Below are 23,169 nucleotides of genomic sequence, written 5' to 3' on the forward strand. Positions count from 1 at the left end.
TATTTTAATATCATTTTCATCAAAATATTATTTATTAATTTATAATATTTATAATAATATAATATTTTTAATATTATATAAAATAATCAATTATATTATAATATATAAGATATTATATTTTTATTTTAATAATATATAATAAAAAATTTATATATTTAATAATGAATAATTTTTATATATTTAAATAATAATTTAATAAAGATATTTAAAATATACTAATTAATATTTTAAAATATAATATAACAAATTACTTTAATAAATAATTTATAATATTTATAATATTTTTATTTCACTAAAATATACAAAAAATAATATTTTTATTAATAAAATTATAAAAATACTATTTAATAATAAATAAATTATTTTTAATAATAAAAAAGTTTTATGATAAATAATATTATTTATTGTATTTAATATTTGTAATTAATAATTTTTAAAAAACTCTTCAACTAGTGAAAAAAATATTTAAATAACATCTTCCAAACATCATAAAACGTTTTCCATATATTTTTCAGAAAAATGTAATTCATTTTACGGAAAACATTTTCCAGAAAACGTTTTCCAGAAATGTAATTCATTTTCCAGAATTCAAATTCCAATAATTCAAATTCTAATAATTCAAATTCTAGTAATTCATTTTTCGAAAAATCAATTACAGCCAAACAAACAGACCCCAAATATTAATTCATTGGCTCTTAAAATGTTTCTGATCTGAAAAAATATTATATTGTCAAAAGTTGCCATGTAATGTTACATTCATAGTTAATAAAACTTCACCTAATATTTTTACAAAGTCTTGATTATTATAAAATAATAGATGTTTTTGTTTCAAAAAATACACAAAAATATTGTTTTAGGTAATATTTGTAGCCTTGTAGATTTTAGTTTGTATTAATATTGATATTATTTAACTATAATTTTTATTATATTTTTAATTTAAAAAAATTATTTATATTTTATCTATTATATAATACAAATATAAGACATAATATTATTATCTCGCACATGATATTAAAATTAATTGCACCGGTCCTTTTGACCGTTATCAACGACACTCACTCACTCAACCACACAATTTCCGCCATTCGCAACGCCGGCCCTTCTAAACTCCAGGTTCTTCGTAATTTCTTTTCTTTTTAAATTTCCAACAACATACTGGTTCTCTGCTTTACATATTTCATTGATTGCAAATTTACTCCCTCGTTTTTTTTTTGGTTTTGTTATAGTTGCTCTTTTAGCTTGCTGTTTTGCTTTTGAGTGATCAACAGTTTTAATGTTTGTTTTCTGAAGAGCAAAATTGCACGCTTTTATACTTTTTTAAGCAATTGTGTTGGAGTTTAGTGACTTTCGTTTTTATTCAATTCTGTTGAACCATTTTCTTTTGCTATTTATTCTCGTTCGGTTCAAAATGTTAGGTTTTGTTTTGCAGGTAATTGCGGATTTTGATGGAACTTTGACAAGGTACTGGATCAGTGGACAACGAGGACAAAGTAGGTTTACCATGTTTCTTTCTTTATATCATAAATATGATCATAATTTATCTACATTTTTTTTTTTTACTTTTCCCCGCTCTAATATAATATGTATAGGCAGCCATGGCCTTTTGAAGCAAGGAAAGCCATCCTACAATTCCACTTGAAGAGAAAACCAAACTCATGGAAGAATGGTATGTTAATCACCCATTGTTTTAGACTTCTAGTAGCATACGAGCATGTGAATGATAGGAATGGTTTATTTTACGTTTCTTGTGAATTATTCTTTTGTTTATTTAAACAAGTACAAAGAAGTCTTTAGCCTTGATTTGTCTGGATTTCGATTATGTTCTGAAAAATTGATGCTATTTACTCTAAACCTTGTAGGTGGGGGAAAACACATGGTCTTCTTATTGAAGGAGGCCTTACATATGATGCGATAAAGAACTCTGTTGCTAATTCTAATATTGCCTTTGGGGATGGTGTAGTTGAACTTTTTGAGTTTTTGGAGGTATCTCTCAGACTTTCTTTTTTGGTTTATTATCATTTTAGCTTTCATTTTGGTGTCATACGTTTTACTGGAAGAATCTAAATTTCGACTGATGTACAATTTTCATGATTCATGACATTTTTTTATACATTTATTAAAATCATGAATCTATTAGATCTTTATGAAGTGAATATAATAGAATTTTGAAATTTATATGTATTTCATATACTTTTAAATAAATATGTATAGTGATTTTTTATTGATTTTTATATGATGGGCATGGCTAGTTAGTTGCTTCACACACTCCTGAAATTTTTTGAAAAACCAAATCCAAATACACTGCCCTAAATACTTGTTCAATAAGAAGCATTAAGAATTGTTGAACGTGTCAAATATTTAGTGGAAAGTATTAACAGGATATTTTATTAAACTCTTTTTTGTGCAAACTGAATGAAGAACTACTGTAGTTAGTTGATAGTTCCCTCATTCCTTATCACACTGATTTGGAAAATTGTGCCCCCAAGGTTCCTTTCTCTTCATCCCGTTTTTTGAATTTGTCATCAACAATTCATGGTATAACTGGTAAATACCAATGACCCCAGCTAGTTAAAAGTAGGAAGATATTTTCTGCAAAACACTTGCTAACTGTCATTTGCTTTCTCCTTTTTAATTCTAGCTGTTACAGTATACACCCATGCTAGTTGATTTATTAGGATGACACTGTTGGGGTGAAGGCTATTTTTTGATACTCAATAATGAGAAGAAAACCATAGTTTGTCTCTATAATCTAGATCATTATGTGGCCTCCAAATGCTAATTTTCATTTGTACAATGATAGAAGACAGCTTTCTTCTCTGTGTCTTCAGGGAATTGATAATTGCTATTATGCCCCTATACATGAAAATAGCCAGAATTTTAAGTAGTCCTAAATTGCCACTAAAATTATAGATATGGAAGCAATAAATTTCTTCTTCCATGGTTGTATCACATAATAGACACCATTGCTAGACTATCTAATCTAGCTTTAAAAGATAAATTGGAAAGTCTATCCTATAATGCATGGGAGTTGAAATACAATAGAGAAAAGCGGAGGGTTTTAATAAATTAAAATGTTTTAAACCTATATATGCATGTTTGATGTACGGATGCATTCGGCGTCTGTAAGGCTCAGATTTTCCCCATTTCTGCTTCAATTTCTTTGTTTCCTCTGGAATATTCAGGAGAGAGATGTCCCGGTTCTCATATTTTCAGCAGGGCTTGCAGATATTATAGAGGAGGTTAGCCTGGCAGATTTTTTTTCCTGGACTTGTGGTCATCTATTAGAAGAGGCATTTTAACCTTTCCCAGTCTAATCTGTTCCTTATGCATTTTTGCATCTTTTTCTTATTATTTAAGGTCTTAAGGCAGAAAGTTCACAGATCTTTTAAGAACATTAAGATTGTCTCAAACCAGATGGTGTTTGACGATTGTGGTCACCTTGTATCTTTCAAAGGTATCCTTTATTCACATTGTCTTCTGCTGAAATTATTGCTGATAATACATTAACAAATGTTATTTACCCTGCTGCCTAATATTGTAATTTTTATTTGTTCAAAGATTGCTGAAATTTTATTTCAGATAAATTTGTATTTATATCAGTCTTTTCCAGTACCATCTTCTAATTTGCATTTATCACTTTTGCTTTATATCTCTACCGGAGTCTTGAGAAACATTTGTCCTCTTGGAGGTGCCGTGTGTGATAAAATTGACAGCTAGAGGAAGGATATATGGAACAGTTATGCCAGGTCATCATATATCTTCCACTCAAGTCTTATCACGTAATCAGAGTTTGAGAAAAAAATCAATTGTTAATATGCAATACATGTAAGAACTAAATGCTATATTTTTATTTCAGCAGTTCATTAATGATTCTTATAATACATAGTTGACTTTATAAAAAAGTCTAATTCTGTAACATAATTTGAATGGAAGGATATATGTCCGACATGGCGTAACTGTTTCATACAATATTTTCTCTGACAGCTAAAGGAGGAAAAGTCCTTGTATACTTTTCAAGATATCCCTTCTTGTATGCTCATGCAGTATATATTTATTTTTTGCAATATGATGGAATAAAAACGACTGATAAGCTGATAATTGCATTGAATGTTACTTTTTACTGATTTGCCTACACGCTCCTTTATGCCTAGGGAAGTTGATTCACAGTCTGAATAAAAATGAGCATGCTCTTGATATGGCGACACCTCTTCATGATCAAATGGGTGGAACTGATGTTCCTGTTGAAGACAATGCCTCAGTGAAGCAGAGGACTAATGTGCTACTTCTAGGTGATCACATTGGTGATTTGGGAATGTCTGATGGGTTGAATTATGAGAATCGTATATCTGTGGGATTTCTGTAAGTAAAACACTTATATGTTCCCTTCATATTCATATGTTTGAAGGCAATGCCTCAGTTAAGCAGAGGACTAATGTTCTTTTTACTTGAAGTACTTGTGTCCAGCACTTTTTTCTGGCTCATATACGAAGATGGGTATGAGGATATAACCCTCCCCAAATTCTCCAAATACATAGAAAAGCTTAGAAAAGTTGAATATACCCATGCCAGGCACATACTAGTATCCTATACTCACATGTGAGTGACTAACATAGCCGATAGGCGATTAAAACCCTTTATCCCGATGTTGGTACTACTATTCATTTTGCATGAAGTATTTGTGCCTGACACATGTTTGGACATGGATGTGAGGGAAGTACATGGAGAAACTTGAAAATTTTGAACATAAATGTGTCAGAGATACACCCATTACCCATACTGACACTTACACCCGAGTCCATGTAACATTGTTTTATCCTAAACTCCTGCAAGTAAAATGTCTTTAGTAGAAGAAAAACTGGTACTTGTTGGTTCTGCTATGCTATTAGTTAGTTGCAACTATTCAGATAATGTTGACACTATTTGTTTTCCTGCTCTCTTTTCTTTTCTCCTCGTTACATTTGTTCTGATTCCATTTATTCTTTGAGATCAGTTTTGATTACATTCTTGGTAAGAATTTATCTAATCGCATGTCTCCTTGAAATACTTTTCAGGAATGACAACATCGAGAAGAATCTTGAGAGCTACTGCAGTGCCTTTGATATTGTTTACATGGTAAGTCAAATCTTAACTAAGTTTTCATCCATCCAGGAGCTCCCTCTCTCTCAATTGTATTTTTCAAGTTTTATACATGTTTGTTACTTGTTATATGAGCCTAGGGAACTAGTTCCATTCATATATAACAGTAGATTGCTACATTAGCATTTTAGGATGTTTTCATCCCTAAATGAAAACATGAAAGAGTGCTTTATGAGCTTTTGCAGAGAGAAACCCATCTGTCTCTGGCACTACTTATGTTGCCAGCAAAGCTCTGTCATAGTCTGTTCAAACGAGTTCCTTACTGTATTCCATGTCTAAGCGTTGTATATATATCTGTTTCTAGAGATGCAAAGCTTTTCCAATGTCTTCAGGCAGAGGAAGTTGGGGTTTCCATCATAAAGTGTGAAAGTAGACATTCCTGTTTACGTTCATTGTCCTCTCTTACCTGAACTTGGTTATGTACCCGATATGCTGACACATGCATGTTCAACATTTCGTTAGTTTCTCCAAATACTTGAGGATGATCTCCTTTCACATTTATGTTCAAATATGTGAGTTGGGCACAATTACGTTAGAGTAAATGAAGAGTCTAGGTGACATTGACATTGTTAGGGATGTAATGGAACCGAACCAAGCTGAACCACTCAAGTTGGAGTGCTAAAGCTCCATTCGAGGTAAAGATCAAATTGCTCTTGCTCTCTTGTTCAAGCTCGACTAGACTTGTTTACCTAGTTAAAAATAAGTTTGATTTTCATGTTTGTCTTCAAGCTTGATTGTAATCACCATTTTTAGCTGCCAGTAGCTTCACCCACAAAAGCAGCCCCTCCACGTTGGCAGCTCCACCACAACAAATTTCAGTAGCTTCACCCATAAAAGCAGCCTCTCCACGTTTCAGCAAGCAAAAGCAGCCCCTCCACGCTCATCAACAGCAACCACACATACAAAGAGAAAAAAATCATCTTTGATTCTTCTTTTGTAAACTGGGGCTATAAAAACCCCATAACAATATGTAAAAAGAAGGGAGAAAAATCAAGAGAAATAAAGGAGAAATCTAGCAAAATACACAAAGAAAATCAGAAATAAAAAGCACTACAAAGGTTATTTTTACATTTGGTTTTATTTTTTCAGCTTTATATTTTATTTTTATTCATTTTCGAAAAAAATAAGTTAAATAAATAAATATAAAAACAGAAAATAGGAGAGTTGGAAACTTTGGGGTGTTTTTAGTGTGAAATAGAGAGGAAGAAGATGAGTTTTAAGTTTATAAAAATTTTGGGTAAATCACGCGTGAGGTCACTGATTTTTGGGAGTTTATTGCTTTATTCATTTAAAATAAGGAAAATCACTAAATAATTACTATAATTTAGGCGCATATTTACATTTTAGTCCTTGATTTCTCTGTTTTATTAATTATTCCGAAATTAGCTACTATATTTTTATTTTCTTTTATTTTGATCTATTTTCTTTATTTTATTATCATTTTAGTCATTAATTTAGGGGATAATCATGAGAGTGGTTTCCAAAATTCGTTGGTCTTTATTTCTATCCCTTTTATTTCTCTAACTTTTAATATGACCTCCTAACTTTTTTTATTTATTTTGTCCCTATTATAGTAATATTTGTTCCATTTTTGTTTTATTTATATTTAATTTTGTTTTTTTTAATATTAATATTTTTATTTTATGCAATTTTAATTTAAGAATTCATTTAATTTTTATGTCTTTATTATTTATATTATATCATTTAAATTTCTATATTTTTTTATTATAATCTTTTATTGTGACAAATATATCGTAATACTTTTATTTCACTTTACTTTCTATTCATTTTATTTTAGTCCTATGAATATATATGAAAAATTCATAAGCATAACTTGATCAATTTCATAATTTGATTAAATGGTAATATTTATTTTTAAATATTAAGAAAGAATTGTCTTAACATAACTAGATGTCATATTTTAATATTTAAAAATGAATAAATGTTTTGTTTATAAAAACCTAAAAAATAAAATATGTTTAACTTAATTATATTTATTTTGATATTTAATTTTTAGAATTTTCTTATAATTTTCTTTAAATAAAATTATGCGATTAAATATGGAATAATGGTATTATAAATTGAAATTAAATATAAATTTGTTAAATTTATTGGAAAGACATTAATTAATAAACAAGGTACTAATTTTGGGCGTTGTGGGGGCACTAATCCTTCCTTACACGTAACCGACTCTCGAACTCATTTTCTGGTAAGCAGACCCTTTTTGTGTTATTTTAATAATATTTTTATAAATTGTATTAAAATAACATAGCAATTTTGGTGACCAATCACACCTCGATAAATGATTGGTGGTGACTCCACCAATTGTGTTTTATCTTATACCAAAAGAAAAACACTTACTTTTTCGAGACGAGATTTAGAAAGCAATGACATATGTTTTCGTCGGGCGAAATACCGTCTCGACAGCTTGGCGACTCCGCTGGGGACTTTGCTGGGGACATTTTTAGAGAGTCAAGCCACCAGTTTATTAATTAATTGTCTTTGCAATAAAATTATAAATTTGTTTTATTTTTGTTTTAATTCCTTGATTATTTTAATAACCATTTTCTGTATAAATAGTTGTACGAACTGGTTTGCTATTGTTTTCAGGTTTAATTATATGTCTTTATATTGAAAGAATAAATTTGTTTGCTGTACATTATTTGTTTCTTTAGATTTAAAGATTATATTTGTGCGTTGTACATTATTTATTTCTTTTTATGTTTTTCCTCACATACTGAGCATTGCATTCATGACATGAGCTGAAACCCCGCTCTTATCCTATTTAGCTTGAATGAGAAACTACTCCCTCATGTGGTTTTCACCTCCGTATGGGATAGGGGACCATTCCTTGAGCTCACACCTTATGTTTATCGTGTGGTTTTCACCTTCGTATGGATATAAGGAAGTGTGTTCCTTCGAATTAAACTCGATCCAAAAGTTTGTAATGGACCAGGATTGAGGGCTTGACAGTCCAAGGGGCACCAATAAAGGACAATTTTTTGACCCTTTTTACCTTAGAGCCATAAATCAGCATATAGTAAACCTAGAGCTTCAGTCTAGGTAGAATCTGACCCAAATAATTCTCGTAAGGTTAGCACACAAGGAAAAACATGTTGAGTCTTTTAATTTATTTAGTATTGTTTTATTTTCCGAAATAAATGCATGCGAACTAGAAATCATGCGGTTAGGTTATTTTTCCAAACAAAGTATGAAACTAGGAAACATGAGGTTAGGATGTATATAATCTTTTCCTTTCCATTAAATATTATTAACCATTTTTCTTATCTTTGTATATTCTGTAAATACATTTTTTATTTTCTTCTAACTTGTTTATATTGATTTCTTTTGCTTGCATTGCATAATCATGGCATAATCAAGGGTGTTGATTCAAGAGTGGTCATCAAAATAAAAGATTTTCATTATGGACAAAGGGTTTCATGATCAAGTAAACTATAACGCAGCCAAGGAATGGCATCCTGAGGAAGCTTCAAGGATAGAAGAGGGCTATGTACCCAATGATCGTCTGTCTGTCGAAGAGAAAAAGAAGATATGAGAGATAAAAGAGCAAATATCCAAGATGATGGATAAAATATATGTTTTGACCAAAGGAAAAGAGACTCTTGCACAAAAAAAGAGAGAGCTCAATGAACATAATCTTGCAATCTCATATATACAAGGGACTTCTGATCCTAACCAATTTGAGATATCACACACATTCATCATTCGTATCAACAAGTTGTCTGGAGATACCAAGGAAATGGTGACAACTATAGAAGTTCCCAGAGATGAAAAAGAAATCATGTAATCAGAATTCATCAGTATTTAAGAGTCTTTTCCCAACATCGAAAACTCAAGATCAATCCAAGATGAAAGGTGGTTTTCATTTTGATGATATCCCTATATCATACAAGGAGTTATACGGAAAGCTACTAGAAGTACGAGAAATGGATCCGCATTATGTGAAATTGTGGCATTCTCCTTATCCAAATTGGTATGATGTCAATGTTCATTGTGAATATCATGCCGGAGCTCAAGGACATTCCATTGAGAATTGCATCACTTTCAAGCATCGAGTTCAAAATCTTTTAGATTATGGAATTCTAGAGTTCGAGGTAAAGAATCGACCTAGTTTGGTCAATGATTATCCTATCAGGTTGATACCAAAAGTATTCAAAGGTAAGAGTGTCAATGGGGGCATCCAGAAGGAAGAATATCTATAGAAATATGAGGCTCAAATGCATCATTTGAAAATTGAAAATGATAAATTGAGTGCATAAATGGAAACCATAAGTAAGGATTTCCAAAAGATTAGTCAAACATTTCACAAGGCTAGTTTAGGAAATACCCTGGACGAGTGGATAACAGGTGTCATTAAACTGAAAAAGAATTGTAAGACACACGAAGGTCTAGCCAAGAAGTTTTCTCTTGATTTGTGGATTGTAAAAGAAATGTTCAATACATCCATCATCAATTTGGAAAGATGTCAAGTCGAAAATCAGATGTTGAATAGGTCCATTACTAATATGGAAGCTTCATATCAACGCCATAAGCAGGAAAATAATGTTGAGCTAGAAGCCACTAAAGCCAAGAACAATACATTGATGAGGATTGTAGATGATTGTAGAGATCTTATACAAGGGCTTCATAACCACAAAGATTCTTTTATAAGAGAAAATGAACAATATTGTCTGTAAATCCAAGAATTAACCTGCAAGATGAAGAAAAAAGACAATGCCATAAAGGAAGTTGCTGCTCAGGCAAGCAATGTGGCTCAAAAACTTATTGATTTAGTTGGCTTTACACAAGAATTAAAGCAGATTGACAACTCAAGACCTGAGCATGAGTGGAAGTTAATTTGGCTTTTGAGGGAAATAGAAAAACTGGGAGTTAAAGTTATCCCTTATCTGTAAAGTTTGTTTGATGTATAAAAACTTTTGTGTTCAATGAAAGTTGTTTTAAGATAATCACTCTTGAATGACATCTTTTGCATACATGCATTTGTATTGAACATTTTTATTTCCCATTTTTGCATTTTCGTAATTGCATCATATTTATTTATTTAAGTATTATTTCATGCATTAATTATAAGAGCATGTAAATAATTCATGAAAGGTTTTGTAACAGTTAAATCGAGATCATTCATTCATATTACCGTATCATCATGGAAACAATCGGGCAATCTCATGAGGGATCACAAGATCAGTTACCAGAACAATTAACTGGGTTACATCAAGATACGATTAATGAAACATTGGGATCTTTACAAGATGGATTGAATCATATGGTCCAAAATAATGGAAACTAAGACTGCTAATGATGAAGGTATGACTGTTGCAGAGCAATAGTGCTATCAGATTAATGCATCGTGAATGATAAAATGCCCTGGGGCATCCCACTCGAACCTAAAGAATAGCCTCGATAACTATACACAACATGAGGAAGGATTCAAGTAGGTGGAGGAAGAAATCAGAGCTATGAAAGGTGTTAATGCCTATCACAAAGAACTAGAAGCAAGAGAGCTCAGTTTGCTTCCAGAGTTGGTTATTCCCCATAAATTCAGGATTCCTGATTTTGAGAAATATGAAGGCACAAGTTGTCCCCTAATCCACTTGAAAATAGTTTACAGAAAAATGGAAGGGTTCCTAAATGTTGATGATTTGTTAATTCACTCCTTCCATGATAGTCTCGTTGGGCCAGCAGTAGTATGGTACAATCATTTGAAATGAGAGCAGATTAAGAGATGGGTTGATTTAACTGATGCATTTTTGGGACAATATAGATATGTTAAAGGCTTAGCTTCTAAACGTAATGATCTTCAAATGATAAGGATGAAAGCCAATGAAAGATTTAAAGAGTATGCCTTAATATGGAGAGGAGTGGCAGCACAAGTTCAACCTCCCATGATAGAAGAAGAAAATAACAACAACAACAAAACCCAATTCTCATATGCAATGGGGTAAGGGGGAGGTAGGATAGTAGGCTGCCCCCAACGCCATGATAGAAGAAGAGATATCATATATGTTTCATGATTCCCTTCCAACTCCTTTCTATGAGTTAATTCTGGCAAGTTCGAGGGATGGATTTAAGTATCTTGTGACAAGTGGAGAATTGATTGAAAATGAAATCAAAGAAGGAAACTTAAAAGTCACATCCAAAATCCCACCTGATCAAAAAGCGAAAGTTGATGATGTGAATGAATGTCGTATCCAGAATCCCCGTAACCGCAAAAAAAAGAGTAATTAGTCATTCGGATCGACCAAAGAAAGTCCCAAGATCGAAAACAACTTTGAAGGTGTTCCAAACTTCTATCTCAGAGCTGTATCCTTATTTGATTAAAGGTCATTACATCACACCGAGGCCAAAAAAAGTGCCACCAAACTCTTCTGCTCATAGCTACGATCAATATAGTGTTTGTGATTTCCACTTGAGGGCAATTTGGCATTCTACAGGGAATTGTAGACCACTGTTAAAAGAAATAGAGATGATCATTGACAAAGAAGTCTTGACAAGAGAAATGATCAAGAAGTGGGGGCAAATGAGGACAAAGACTCTGGCCCAATTATACATCCCATATTCTAAGAGTAATGGGGCGTGCTAAATAAATAAGTGGAAGTTGTTATCGACCACTGTATTACTTCCTGTTTTCAGCATCTTGTTTGAATTTGTTTTTTTCTTTTCTAAACCTTTTTGTAAGGTTATATAAATAAATTTGTGTTACTTTTAAGGTTATGAGCAAAGAATCAAATTTTAATCTTGCAGTTTTTTGAGTATCAAGTAAATTAAATATTCTTTTAATTTTTTCAAGAGTTATAGATCTGTGGCAAGCGGTAAAATTAGACCTTTCAAATCTCATACAATGCTAGAAATACAAATACTTAATCTATTCTTGGTCCTTATCAAAACCAAATCCTGACATTACATTTATCTAAGACTCTGAAGTAATGTCTCTACCTATTTTTGAGACACCAAATCCATATGTTTATCTTCTCGGGTAAAGTTGATTGTTTTCCACCATATACACGACTTCAAAAGTCAAACCTTTGTCCTTCCAAATACAAAATCGTCATACCGATGAAACCAAAAGACCTCAAAAGAACCAAACTTTCAATTATCCGTGAATCTTCTTGCAAGAAGAAAGGAGATGGAGAATCAACTTATCAAAGAGAATTTCGAGTAATTGGGGCATACTCAAAGCAACAAAAAGAAGAAAGAATAAGTAAAAAGAAAAAAGAAAAAAAGATTTGATTTAGATAAATATATCATGCATTAATTACATTGTTTTCATGTAAATAAAGTTAATCCTGAACATTCATTTCCCTGGAGATACCTCTTTCACAAAGATTTTCGTGTATGAAATAATGAACGACCTTCTTTCACTAACCCCTTCGCAAAAGAAGAAAAATATATCCTTTGTTGTCCCCATTTGAGCCTGAATGATTTTTCCTTTTGATTCAACCCTAACCAAGGATCACTATCCATATTAGGTTACAAGGTGAAGGATATATGCTCACAGGAATAAAGATCTTCAATCCAGTTTTATTACGAAGACAAATCTCCATAAAGTAAAGAGAGTTTTGAACCACAAGGTAGGCCAAATAAAAAGTTCTTAAAGATCAAATCCAGTTAAGAATAATGAAAGAATTTTCGAAATGTAAGAGAAAAAAGAGGTGCTTAAAGCAATTAAAGTCCTATACTCATGCATCAGAAAAAAAAAGAAAAAAAAAAGAAAAAAAAGAGAAAAGAGAAAAGAAATTGAATCAAGGTGGGTGACTCATTGAGCCTCAAGTTACAAGGTTGATCAAGTGCAATCAGTTCAAAGATTCATATTCAACAAGAAACACAAGAAATATTGGAGATATAAGAAAATGGAAATGAATCCAAAATTGGCAGTATAGAGGGAACCAGAAAAAGAAATGATCCAAGTCAAGCAAGGCAATATTGAAGGCATCAGAATGAATTGATCCTTGGTGCAATTACCCTTAAACACTTGTTTGGGCCTATTTATCCCTTTTTTCATAGCTATGAGCCCTGGCCTACGATACGTACCTAGAAAGTCCATTCTAATCATACATAGATCTCTAAGTAAGAGAGACTATCTTCAGATTTTATACCGCCTCTCAAGATGAATTTTTATTTACAAAAATTATTTTTAAAATCTTTGATGCATGATATGAAAAATGATAAAAGGTGGTTCAAGATACAAAATTTCTAAATAACATCTTGAAGCCAAATGAGGATTTGAGTTGAAAACCTGAAAAAGCAGCTCGAATATTGAATGGTGCAACAATGACATAAGAAATGATCTTAAGCTCTTGATGAAGCACCACACATCCCAAAGATGTTATTGAGAGTCTGGAATCAAGAATTATCTCTATAAGATGAGCATAACAACCATTTCTTCAAGTTAGTGGACGCTCAAAGAGACATATATACTAGACCAACCTGAAAGAACTTACCTTTCCAAAATCAACCTACACCTTAAATTAGTCAATAATTTTGACACTTGCCATAGGACTATGATTTTTGAATGATTTAAAAGAGTAGTTAATTTATTTGATATTCTTTGAACTCATGCTTATGATTTGATTCAATTGTGAACCTGTAAGGGGCAATATTTTACAAAATTCTTCCATTCTTTGATAAAGAAATGAGGAAAAACATTTTCAAACAGGATAGTCTTAAAGGAGAAAGGTCTTTGAAACAAGTTGACGCTTATTCTACCTTTATCGGAGAAAAAGAATAAGAAATGCCAGAATAATGAAGCACTTCACATTCTTGAAAGCAAGTGGTTCAATAAGCCAGAAAGTCTGGAGAATTGCACTTGTAAATAGTCTTTTATGACATTATCAACAATTCATCAAGAATGATTACCCTATTAAAAAAGGACATATATCCTGGTGCATAGCAAAAGGGAAAAAATGCAACCAAATCAAGAAGAAGATAATCACCTCATTTAGAAGAGACATATATATCAGACATTTCTATCAGAAGGATTGATTACTTCTTAAATGTTTTTGGCGACAACATGAAGAGAATCCCTCAAGTTACTTAACAACATTGTTGTTTAGTAACAATGGAATGAGAGCGTTCAAGAATAACATATTTGGTCACGAAGAGAGCTACAAGTACTCACAATGAGGCATTATCAAAGTTATACCTCGTAGAAATCATGAGATTCAAATTCAATGGACATTGAGAGTAAACCTTTTGACTTGAAGGTTGGATGTATTTTTGAAGGTCCATATTATCTATCTGGGGCATCTTAAAGGCTCACATCAGCATGAAAAAGATACAAGTAATCCATGTGGGTATTTTAAAGGCTCACATCAGCATGAAAAAGACAGAAGTAATCCATGTGAGGCATGTTGAAGGCTCACACCAGCATAAAAAGGTTGGGATATTTTGAAAGTCCATTTCAACCAGAAATAGAAAGTTGAGACATTTTGAAGGCCCATTCCAATAAATTAGAAATGATCCATGAGGGGCATTTTTGAAGGCTCGTATCAACAAGAAGCAAACATTGGGGCATGCTTAAAGCCCATATCATCTTTCAGAAAGATCATTGATTTGAACAAATATTTCTAATGATACAGAAAGGTATGAAGAATGAAAATAGTGAAATAGTGACAATGAAGATTACCATATATGATCATTTTGTTCATCATACGGTTGCATTATACTGGTAATTTCACCTACATTGATGCTGACAAGTTAAGGCATCCCACTTGTATTCCCAATGAGCTTTGTTCTTAAGTGACGTCCTACAAAAGCTCTGAATGTTATGCAAAGAGCTTCACTGAAAAAATCTGGGAAGAAGTCACATGAAAAGAACTATGATAAATTGTCCTTGTGATGTGTTTCAAAAGTCAAATCAAAACAAACACTGTTATCCCATTGGTATTTGCTGAGTTTGGAATATTTACATCTATATTCTCCAAAGATGATAGATTCTCATTTCAAAAATGAAAACTTTATTGGATTTTCACACAAGTTCAAGGATAAAATGGGGACACTAAGGTCATAATTATAAATGCAACAAGAGCTCCGTAAATGAAACATTTCTTCTGAGACTTTAATGCAAATTGAGACAAGGAAGACACAAAGATACAAGTTTATCATATGGTTCTTCAGAAATGCAAGCCTGATAGCATAAGTTGCTACACTGATATTTGGAGGAAACCCTGGAAAGGAATTATTAAGTGGAAGAATATTGAATTCGTCACTCTGAAGTCTAATGAAGATTGAATCGACATTTAGCATTCATAAGAACATTATTTGCATAAAAGATCATGCATTACATTTGATTACATTTGCATAAATACATTTTTCACATGAAGATGCAGAGACAAAGTACCTTACAAATGTAAGGTAGAATTCAAATCCCAAATACGTACATGTTATGAACATCTGAAGAATAAATGAACACAATCCACAAATGAAGTATTATTTTGAATTGGGCCATGGTAACCAACCAACAAGTTTCTCATTTAATCTTTTTTAGAAAATGAAATTCTTGAAAAGTAAGAAGTTTCTTACCCAGTAAAGTATTTCCAACAAATTTGTAAATCTTTCGGGTCATTTGTTAGTCTTTCGAGCATGATGCTTAAAACCTTTGGGTCATCTGTCAGCCTTTCGAGCAAGATGATAAGTCCTTAGGGCCATCCGTAAAGCCTTTGGGTAGGACGTTCACATATGATTTTCATATGAAAATGAGATAACGATTTCCAAAGTTTCTCATTTAATGTTCTAGAAAATCAAATTCTTGAAAGGTAAAAAGTTTCTTACCTAGTAAAGTATTTCCCACAAATTTGTAAATCCTTCGGGTCATCTGTTAGTCTTTCGAGCATGATGCTTAAAACCTTCGGGTCATCTGTCAGTCTTTCGAGCAAGATGATAAGTCCTTAGGGCCATCCGTAAAGCCTTTGGGTAGGATGTTCACATATGATTTTTGCATGAAAATAAGATAGTGATTTTCAAAGTTTCTCATTTAATGTTCTAGAAAATCAAATTCTTGAAAGGTAAGAAGTTTCTTACCTAGTAAAGTATTTCCCACAAATTTGTAAATCCTTCGGGTCATCTGTTTGTCTTTCGAGCATGATGCTTAAAACCTTCGGGTCATCTGTCAGTCTTTCGAGCAAGATGATAAGTCCTTAGGGCCATCCGTAAAGCCTTTGGGTAGGATGTTCACATATGATTTTCGCATGAAAATGAGATAACGATTTTCAAAGTTTCTCATTTAATGTTCTAGAAAATCAAATTCTTGAAAAGTAAGAAGTTTCTTACCTAGTAAAGTAATTCCCACAAATTTGTAAATCCTTCGGGTCATCTGTTAGTCTTTCGAGCATGATGCTTAAAACCTCCAGGTTATCTGTCAGTCTTTTGAGCAAGATAATAAGTCCTTAAGGCCATCCGTAAAGCCTTTGGGTAGATGTTCACATATGATTTTCGCATGAAAATGAGAAAACGATTACCAAAGTTTCTTATTTAATGTTCTAGAAAATTAAAACCTCCAGGTAATTTGTAAAACCTTCGGGTCATCCATAAGACCTTCAGTGCAGGGTGTTATCAGAAAGCCTTCGGGTCATCCATAAGACCTTCAGTGCAGAATGTTTTTTAAAAAGCCTTCGGGTCATGCATAAGACCTTCAGTGCAGGATGTTTTTAAAAAGCCTTCGGGTCATCCATAAGTCCTTCAGTGCAGGATGTTTTCAAATGAGATTTTAGAAACCAATCCTTCAGGGGTTTACTAATTATCTCAAAATGGCTGTTAAAGGAAGTTGAGCCTAACAAAAGAGGTTCCTTGATAATTAAGAAACTAAGCTTTCGGGGGTTTCTTGATTTATAGAGTTCATAATCTAAAGAACTCGTCTGAAGAAGAAGAACTTATTCGACCTTAATTTGATTTCTCACTTATGGAGTTGAATTAGAGAAGAACCCCATTTGAGGGATCAACTTTGTTCAACCTTAGCTCAATTCATCGCATATAGATATATTTTAGCATCAACATTGCCAGAAAGAGTTCGTAATAAGAAGAACTCATCTGAAGAGGAAGAAGAAATTCATAATCTGAATAACTTATTCAACCTTTTGCTCGACTCTATCACAGAAGGAGATAGATCAGTATCGTCATTTCCAGAAGGAGTTCATAATAAGAAAAACTTGTTCAACCTTGCCTCGATTCATCGTATATAGAGTTGAATCAATGACACCTCACTTGAGACGTCAACATTCCCAATGAAAGAGTTCATAATGAGAATAACTTATATATCAGAAGTTTGAACCATTCAAGCTAAAAATGATGCTTTATGTCTTTGCTCCATTCATGTTCCACATCAACGAGCAAAGAGGGGCAGCTGTAATCACCATTTTTAGCTGCCAGCAGCTTCACCCACAAAAGCAGCCCCTCCACGTTGGCAGCTCCACCACAACAAATTTCAGCAGCTTCACCCATAAAAGCAGCCCCTCCACGTTTCAACAAGCAAAAACAGCCCCTCCACGCTCATCAACAGCAACCACACATACAAGGAGAAAAACAATCATCTTTGATTATTCTTTTGTAAACTGGGGTTATAAAAACCCCAGAACAATATGTAAAAGGAAGGGAGAAAAATCAAGAGAAATAGAGGAGAAATCTAGCAAAATACACAAAGAAAATCAGAAATAAAAAGCACTACAAAGGTTATTTTTACATTTGGTTTTATTTTTTCAACTTTATATTTTATTTTTATTTATTTTCAAAAAAAGTAAGTTAAATAAATAAATAGAAAAATAGAAAATAGGAGAGTTGGAAACTTTGGGGTGTTCTGCGTGTGAAATAGAGACGAAGAAGATAACTTTTAAGTTTATAAAAATTTTGGGTAAATCACGCGTGAGGTCACTGATTTTTGGGAGTTTATTACTTTATTCATTTAAAATAAGGAAAATCACTAAATAATCACTATAATTTAGGCGCATATTTATACTTTAGTCCTTGATTTCTCTATTTTTTTAATTATTCCGAAATTGGCTACTATATTTTTATTTTCTTTTATTTTGATATCTTTTCTTTATTTTATTATCATTTTAGTCATTAATTTAGGGGATAATCATGAGAGTGGTTTCCAAAATTCGTTGGTCTTTATTTCTATCCCTTTTATTTCACTAACTTTTAATATGACCTCCTAACTTTATTTCTATTTATTTTCATCCTTATTTATAGTAATATTTTGTGCCATTTTTGTTTTATTTATATTTAAGTTTTTATTTTTTTAATATTAATATTTTTATTTTATGCAATTTTAATTTAAGAATTCATTTAATTTTTATGTCTTTATTCTTTATTATCTATATTATAGCATTTAAATTTCTATATTTTTTATTCTAATCTTTTATTGTGACAAATATATCGCAATACTTTTATTTCACTTTACTTTCTATTCATTTTATTTTAGTCCTATGAATATATATGAAAAATTCATAAGCATAACTTGATCAATTTCATAATTTGATTAAATGGTAATATTTATTTTTAAATATTAAGAAAGAATTGTCTTAACATAACTAGATGTCATATTTTAATATTTAAAAATGAATAAATGTTTTGTTTATAAAAACCTGAAAAATAAAATATGTTTAACTTAATTATATTTATTTTGATATTTAATTTTTAGAATTTTCTTAGAATTTTCTTTAAATAAAATTATGCGATTAAATATGGAATAATGAGATTATAAAATGAAATTAAATATAAATTTGTTAAATTTATTGCAAAGATATTAATTAATAAACAAGGTACCAATTTTGGGCGTTGTGGGGGTACTAATCCTTCCCTACACGTAACCGACTCCCGAACTCATTTTCTGGTAAGCAGACCCTTTTTGTGTTATTTTAATAATATTTTTTTATAAATTTTATTAAAATAAAATAGCAATTTTGGTGACCAATCACACCTCGGTAAATGATTGGTGGCGACTCTACAAATTATGTTTTATCTTATACAAAAAGAAAAACACTTACTTTTTCGAGACGATATTTAGAAAGCAACAACATATGTTTTCGCCGGGCGAAATACCGTCTCAATCCCCAGCAAAGTCGCCAAGCTGTTGAAACGGTCTTTTACCCGAATGGGGAAAGAGGTGGTCCCGCTTCGAAAATGATTTTTAGTGATAAATTTGTGATAAAAACGTGGTTCGCGGGAGTCACCACCAATATTTGATCTAGGTGTGGTTGGTCACAAAAAATGTTATGTTATTTTAATAAAATTTATAAAAATAATATTAAAATAACACAAAAAGGGTCTGCTTACCAGAAAATAAGTTCGGGAGTTGGTTACGTGTGGGGAAGGATTAGCACCCCCATAACGCCCAAAATTGGTACCTTTGTTTATTAATTAATGTTTTTGCAATAATTTAACAAATTTTTATTTAATTTCAATTTATGATCCCATAAAAATAGGAAGGATATTATTTTATACCAACAAATCATTTAAAATACTTTCCTAATCAGTTAAGAAAATATTTTATGACTTATTGTATAAAATAATATAACCCAATTACATATAATAATTTTAATGATTTAATCAAGAAAATATAAAAATTAAGGTTACTATTATAACTACTTAATATGCAAAGTACTATAGTTATAAATAATCCTCTAATAATATGAAAATATTAAAAATATTAAAATTAAGAGAATAAAATACATATTTCAAGAAAACAAATAAAAAATGAAACATTATAATTAATTAAAATAAAAAATGTGGGATTAGTATTTAAATATAGTAAATTTTATGAACAAAAGTTGTGCTCTTATAAATATATTTGAAAGTGGAGTATCCATTATAATGCTCTTATAAAAAAACAAAAATTAAAGTAAAATAATATAATTAATTAAAAAACGTGAAATTAGTATTAAAATATAGCAAATGTTATGAACAAAAGTTAGTGCTCTTCCTTTCCAATTTTTATTATTATTTTTAATAATGGAATTATTTTGTCCTTATTATTTATTATATGTATTTTATTTTAAACACTAGAATATATTATTAAGATACATATGTGACTAAAATAAAAAAAAAGTAAATAAGTACTAGATTTAAAATATTTAAATATAAAAGATAATAATAAAAATAAAATAAAATTACTATTAAATAATAACCAAAATAATAATATAGGATTAAATTAAAAATATATAAATTATTTGTCAATATTCAAAATATTATAAAATATATATATTAAAAGTGTAAATAATCCTAAAATATTATTTAAATATATGTAAATATACGGGTAGTGACTAAAATAAAAATAAATAAAATGTGAAAATAAAATTAAAAGATATAAAAATCTGATTTTGGTGACTATAATAGAAGATTACAAAATACAGAGACCATGGACGTGATTTATCAATCTTGAAATTGCACACACACTCCCTCCCCAAAACGACGTAGTTTTGATAAGTGTATAAATAGGCCAAAAATGGTCATTTTTCCTCATTTTTATGTTTCGCTTCTCTCTCCTTAGAGAGATAAGCTCTCACTTCTCTCTAAATTCTCTCACCTGAGGGAGCTCCGGCCACCGGCCGGTCACTATTCACGTCACTATTCTGGTAACTATTCACTGTCGATCACTATTCACGGTGGCCGGAAAAATAAAATAGCTCAAATCGTATATCAGCTTTCCCTCATCCTAAATCCAAGCTTCTTTTTTCGCTAACTAGTCAATCGGACTAGATCTAAGATTTTCTCTTCGGTAAAATCACTTTTCTAATGAAGTTTGAGCTTCATGAGGTAAGATCTCTTCTCCTTTCTTTTGCTTCCTTTGTTCGTTTCTCTTTGTTGTCTGTTGCTTCTCTCCGTCTTTGCGCTTGTTCTTCCCCTCTATCTCTTCGTTCCTATCTTTCTTTCTTTCTTTCTTGCAGGTTTTCAAGGCTTTTTATAGGCCTCAGGAAGCTTCAAACAACCGTTCATTTTGGTGAGTCACCGGATCTACAACGGTGACTCACCATAGGGCGAGGTGTGCGACTCTCCTGTGGCTTCTGGAGTCTTCTGTCAAGTTGGCAGAGGCGTGGTAGCATCTGGTTGGAGCGCCTGGAGAAGATGAGTAGAAAACCCTAGAAGTATCTGAATCGGGTCTTGGGCCAGGTCTAGATCTGAATCTGGGCCTCCGGTTTTGTAAATGGGCTCCCAATTTATTTTGTAATAATAATAATAATAATAATAATAATAATAATAATAATAATATGATAGTCTCGGACGAAAATGATTGTCAACAACTGCCCCTCTTTGCTTATATTTGTGTTAACAAGAATAGAGCAACGATAAAAAGACAATGAATTTTCGTCTAGTTGACTTCATGTTTTGATGGGAAATCCGTTCCATTCTTCATGGGAGAGATCCAACTGGTGTATGACATTGTGCCTTCGCGATGAGGACGTCTGGCCATCTTTGAAGATATTTGAGATAACACGGTTCCTTCATGATGAGGACGTCTGGTTATCTGAGGATGACTCAGCTCCTACGTGATGAGGAGTTCTGGTCAGTGGATGACATTGTTCCTTCGTGATAAGGACGTCTAGTCATCTTTAAAGATATTTGAGATAACACGGTTCCTTCGTAATGAGGACGTCTGGTTATCTAAAGATGACACGACTCCTACGTGATGAGGAGTTCTGGTCAGTGGATGACATTGTTCCTTCGTGATGAGGACGTCTAGCCATCTTTAAAATTAAGGGATTGAGAAAAAATCATATTCTTTTAATTAAATTCATCGAGAAAATACTGTTAGATCGAATCTATTGTCTCGTCTCGCGATATTTAATTAGTTGAATATCCTTATTCTCATTAAATATTGGTAAAATAAATAATTAATCAATTGGTTGATATGTTTATTTATTTATTTAACTTTGGCATGTGTTTTCAAAGGTTTTTTTTTAAATAATAATGTTCGATCTGAAATAATCAAATATTATTGTTTTCAATCTTAACATTATTTTAGGTATTATTATTTTGAAATTTAGAATGGAATTCCAATATTTCTTTATTTCGATTGGAGTAAGAATCAATTGCTTCAAGGTATGATAGATCGATTCTTCTCGATAGGAAATAATTAAATATTTTTATCTTTCATCCAATATTTCAAAGAACATTATTCTAGGGGATCTTAAATTAAGTTAAACTCGAACTTGTACATTTTATTGCAAAGACAATTAATTAATCGACTAGGTACCGATTTAGGGCGTTGTGGGGGTGCTAATCCTTCCCCACACGTAACCGACTCCCGAACTCAAAATTTGGTAACGCAGATCACAAGTTTGTCGTTTTAATTAAAATTAATATTTTATTTAAATGACAAATATATTTTTAGATGCCCAATCACACCCTAATCAAATATTGGTGGCGACTCCGCGAACCACGTTTTTATCACAAATTTATCACTAAAATCATTTTCGAAACGGGACCACCCCTTTCATGTTTGTCTTCAAGCTTGATATTTGTTCTCGAGCATGGTTTCAGATTCGAATTTGAAATCCAGTACCAATTAAAAATAAAATACATTAGATTGATTATTTTTTTTAAGAAAGAACTTGATTAGGCTTATGAGCTACTCAAGTCAAGATTAGGATACTTGGATGCATCCAGTCCGATAGCTCGAGTAGCTAGAACTCGACAATAACCAAGCCGATTCAAGTTTCTCCCGTGTTCATGTGATCACAAATGTCTTGACTACACCTCTAGGCGTACAAATTGTAGGTGGAAGAGGGCTGGAAAAGTTTGACAACAATTATGCTAATTTGGCATTCGATGTTTATGTTTATGCAGAATGACACGCCCATGTGGGGAGTGGTGAAGCTTGCAGCTCAATTGTGTTCAATGGACGCTTGATCGATCGCCAATGGTTGCATTGCTATTATTTGGCTCTTCCCATGGTTGAAACATTTGTATTTCCAAAACAAATACATTTCATGTCGAATTCATTATTCTTTTCTTTTTTGCTTGAAAAGTGGAAAGTATTAAAGAAAATATGTTTAGTTGAAAACTTTTAAATTTTAGAAAATG

At 31.7% G+C, this 23,169-nt stretch overlaps 1 pseudogene; it reads left to right on the forward strand.

Annotated features, from left to right (window-relative positions):
• The first annotated feature begins 1,005 nt into the window (after positions 1-1,005).
• Positions 1,006-23,003, forward strand: LOC120118844 (annotated as a pseudogene).
• The last annotated feature ends 166 nt before the right edge of the window (positions 23,004-23,169 follow it).

The sequence above is a fragment of the Hibiscus syriacus genome, unplaced genomic scaffold (assembly GCF_006381635.1).
Source record: "Hibiscus syriacus cultivar Baekdansim isolate YM2019G1 unplaced genomic scaffold, ASM638163v2 tig00110328_pilon, whole genome shotgun sequence".
NCBI lineage: Eukaryota > Viridiplantae > Streptophyta > Magnoliopsida > Malvales > Malvaceae > Hibiscus > Hibiscus syriacus.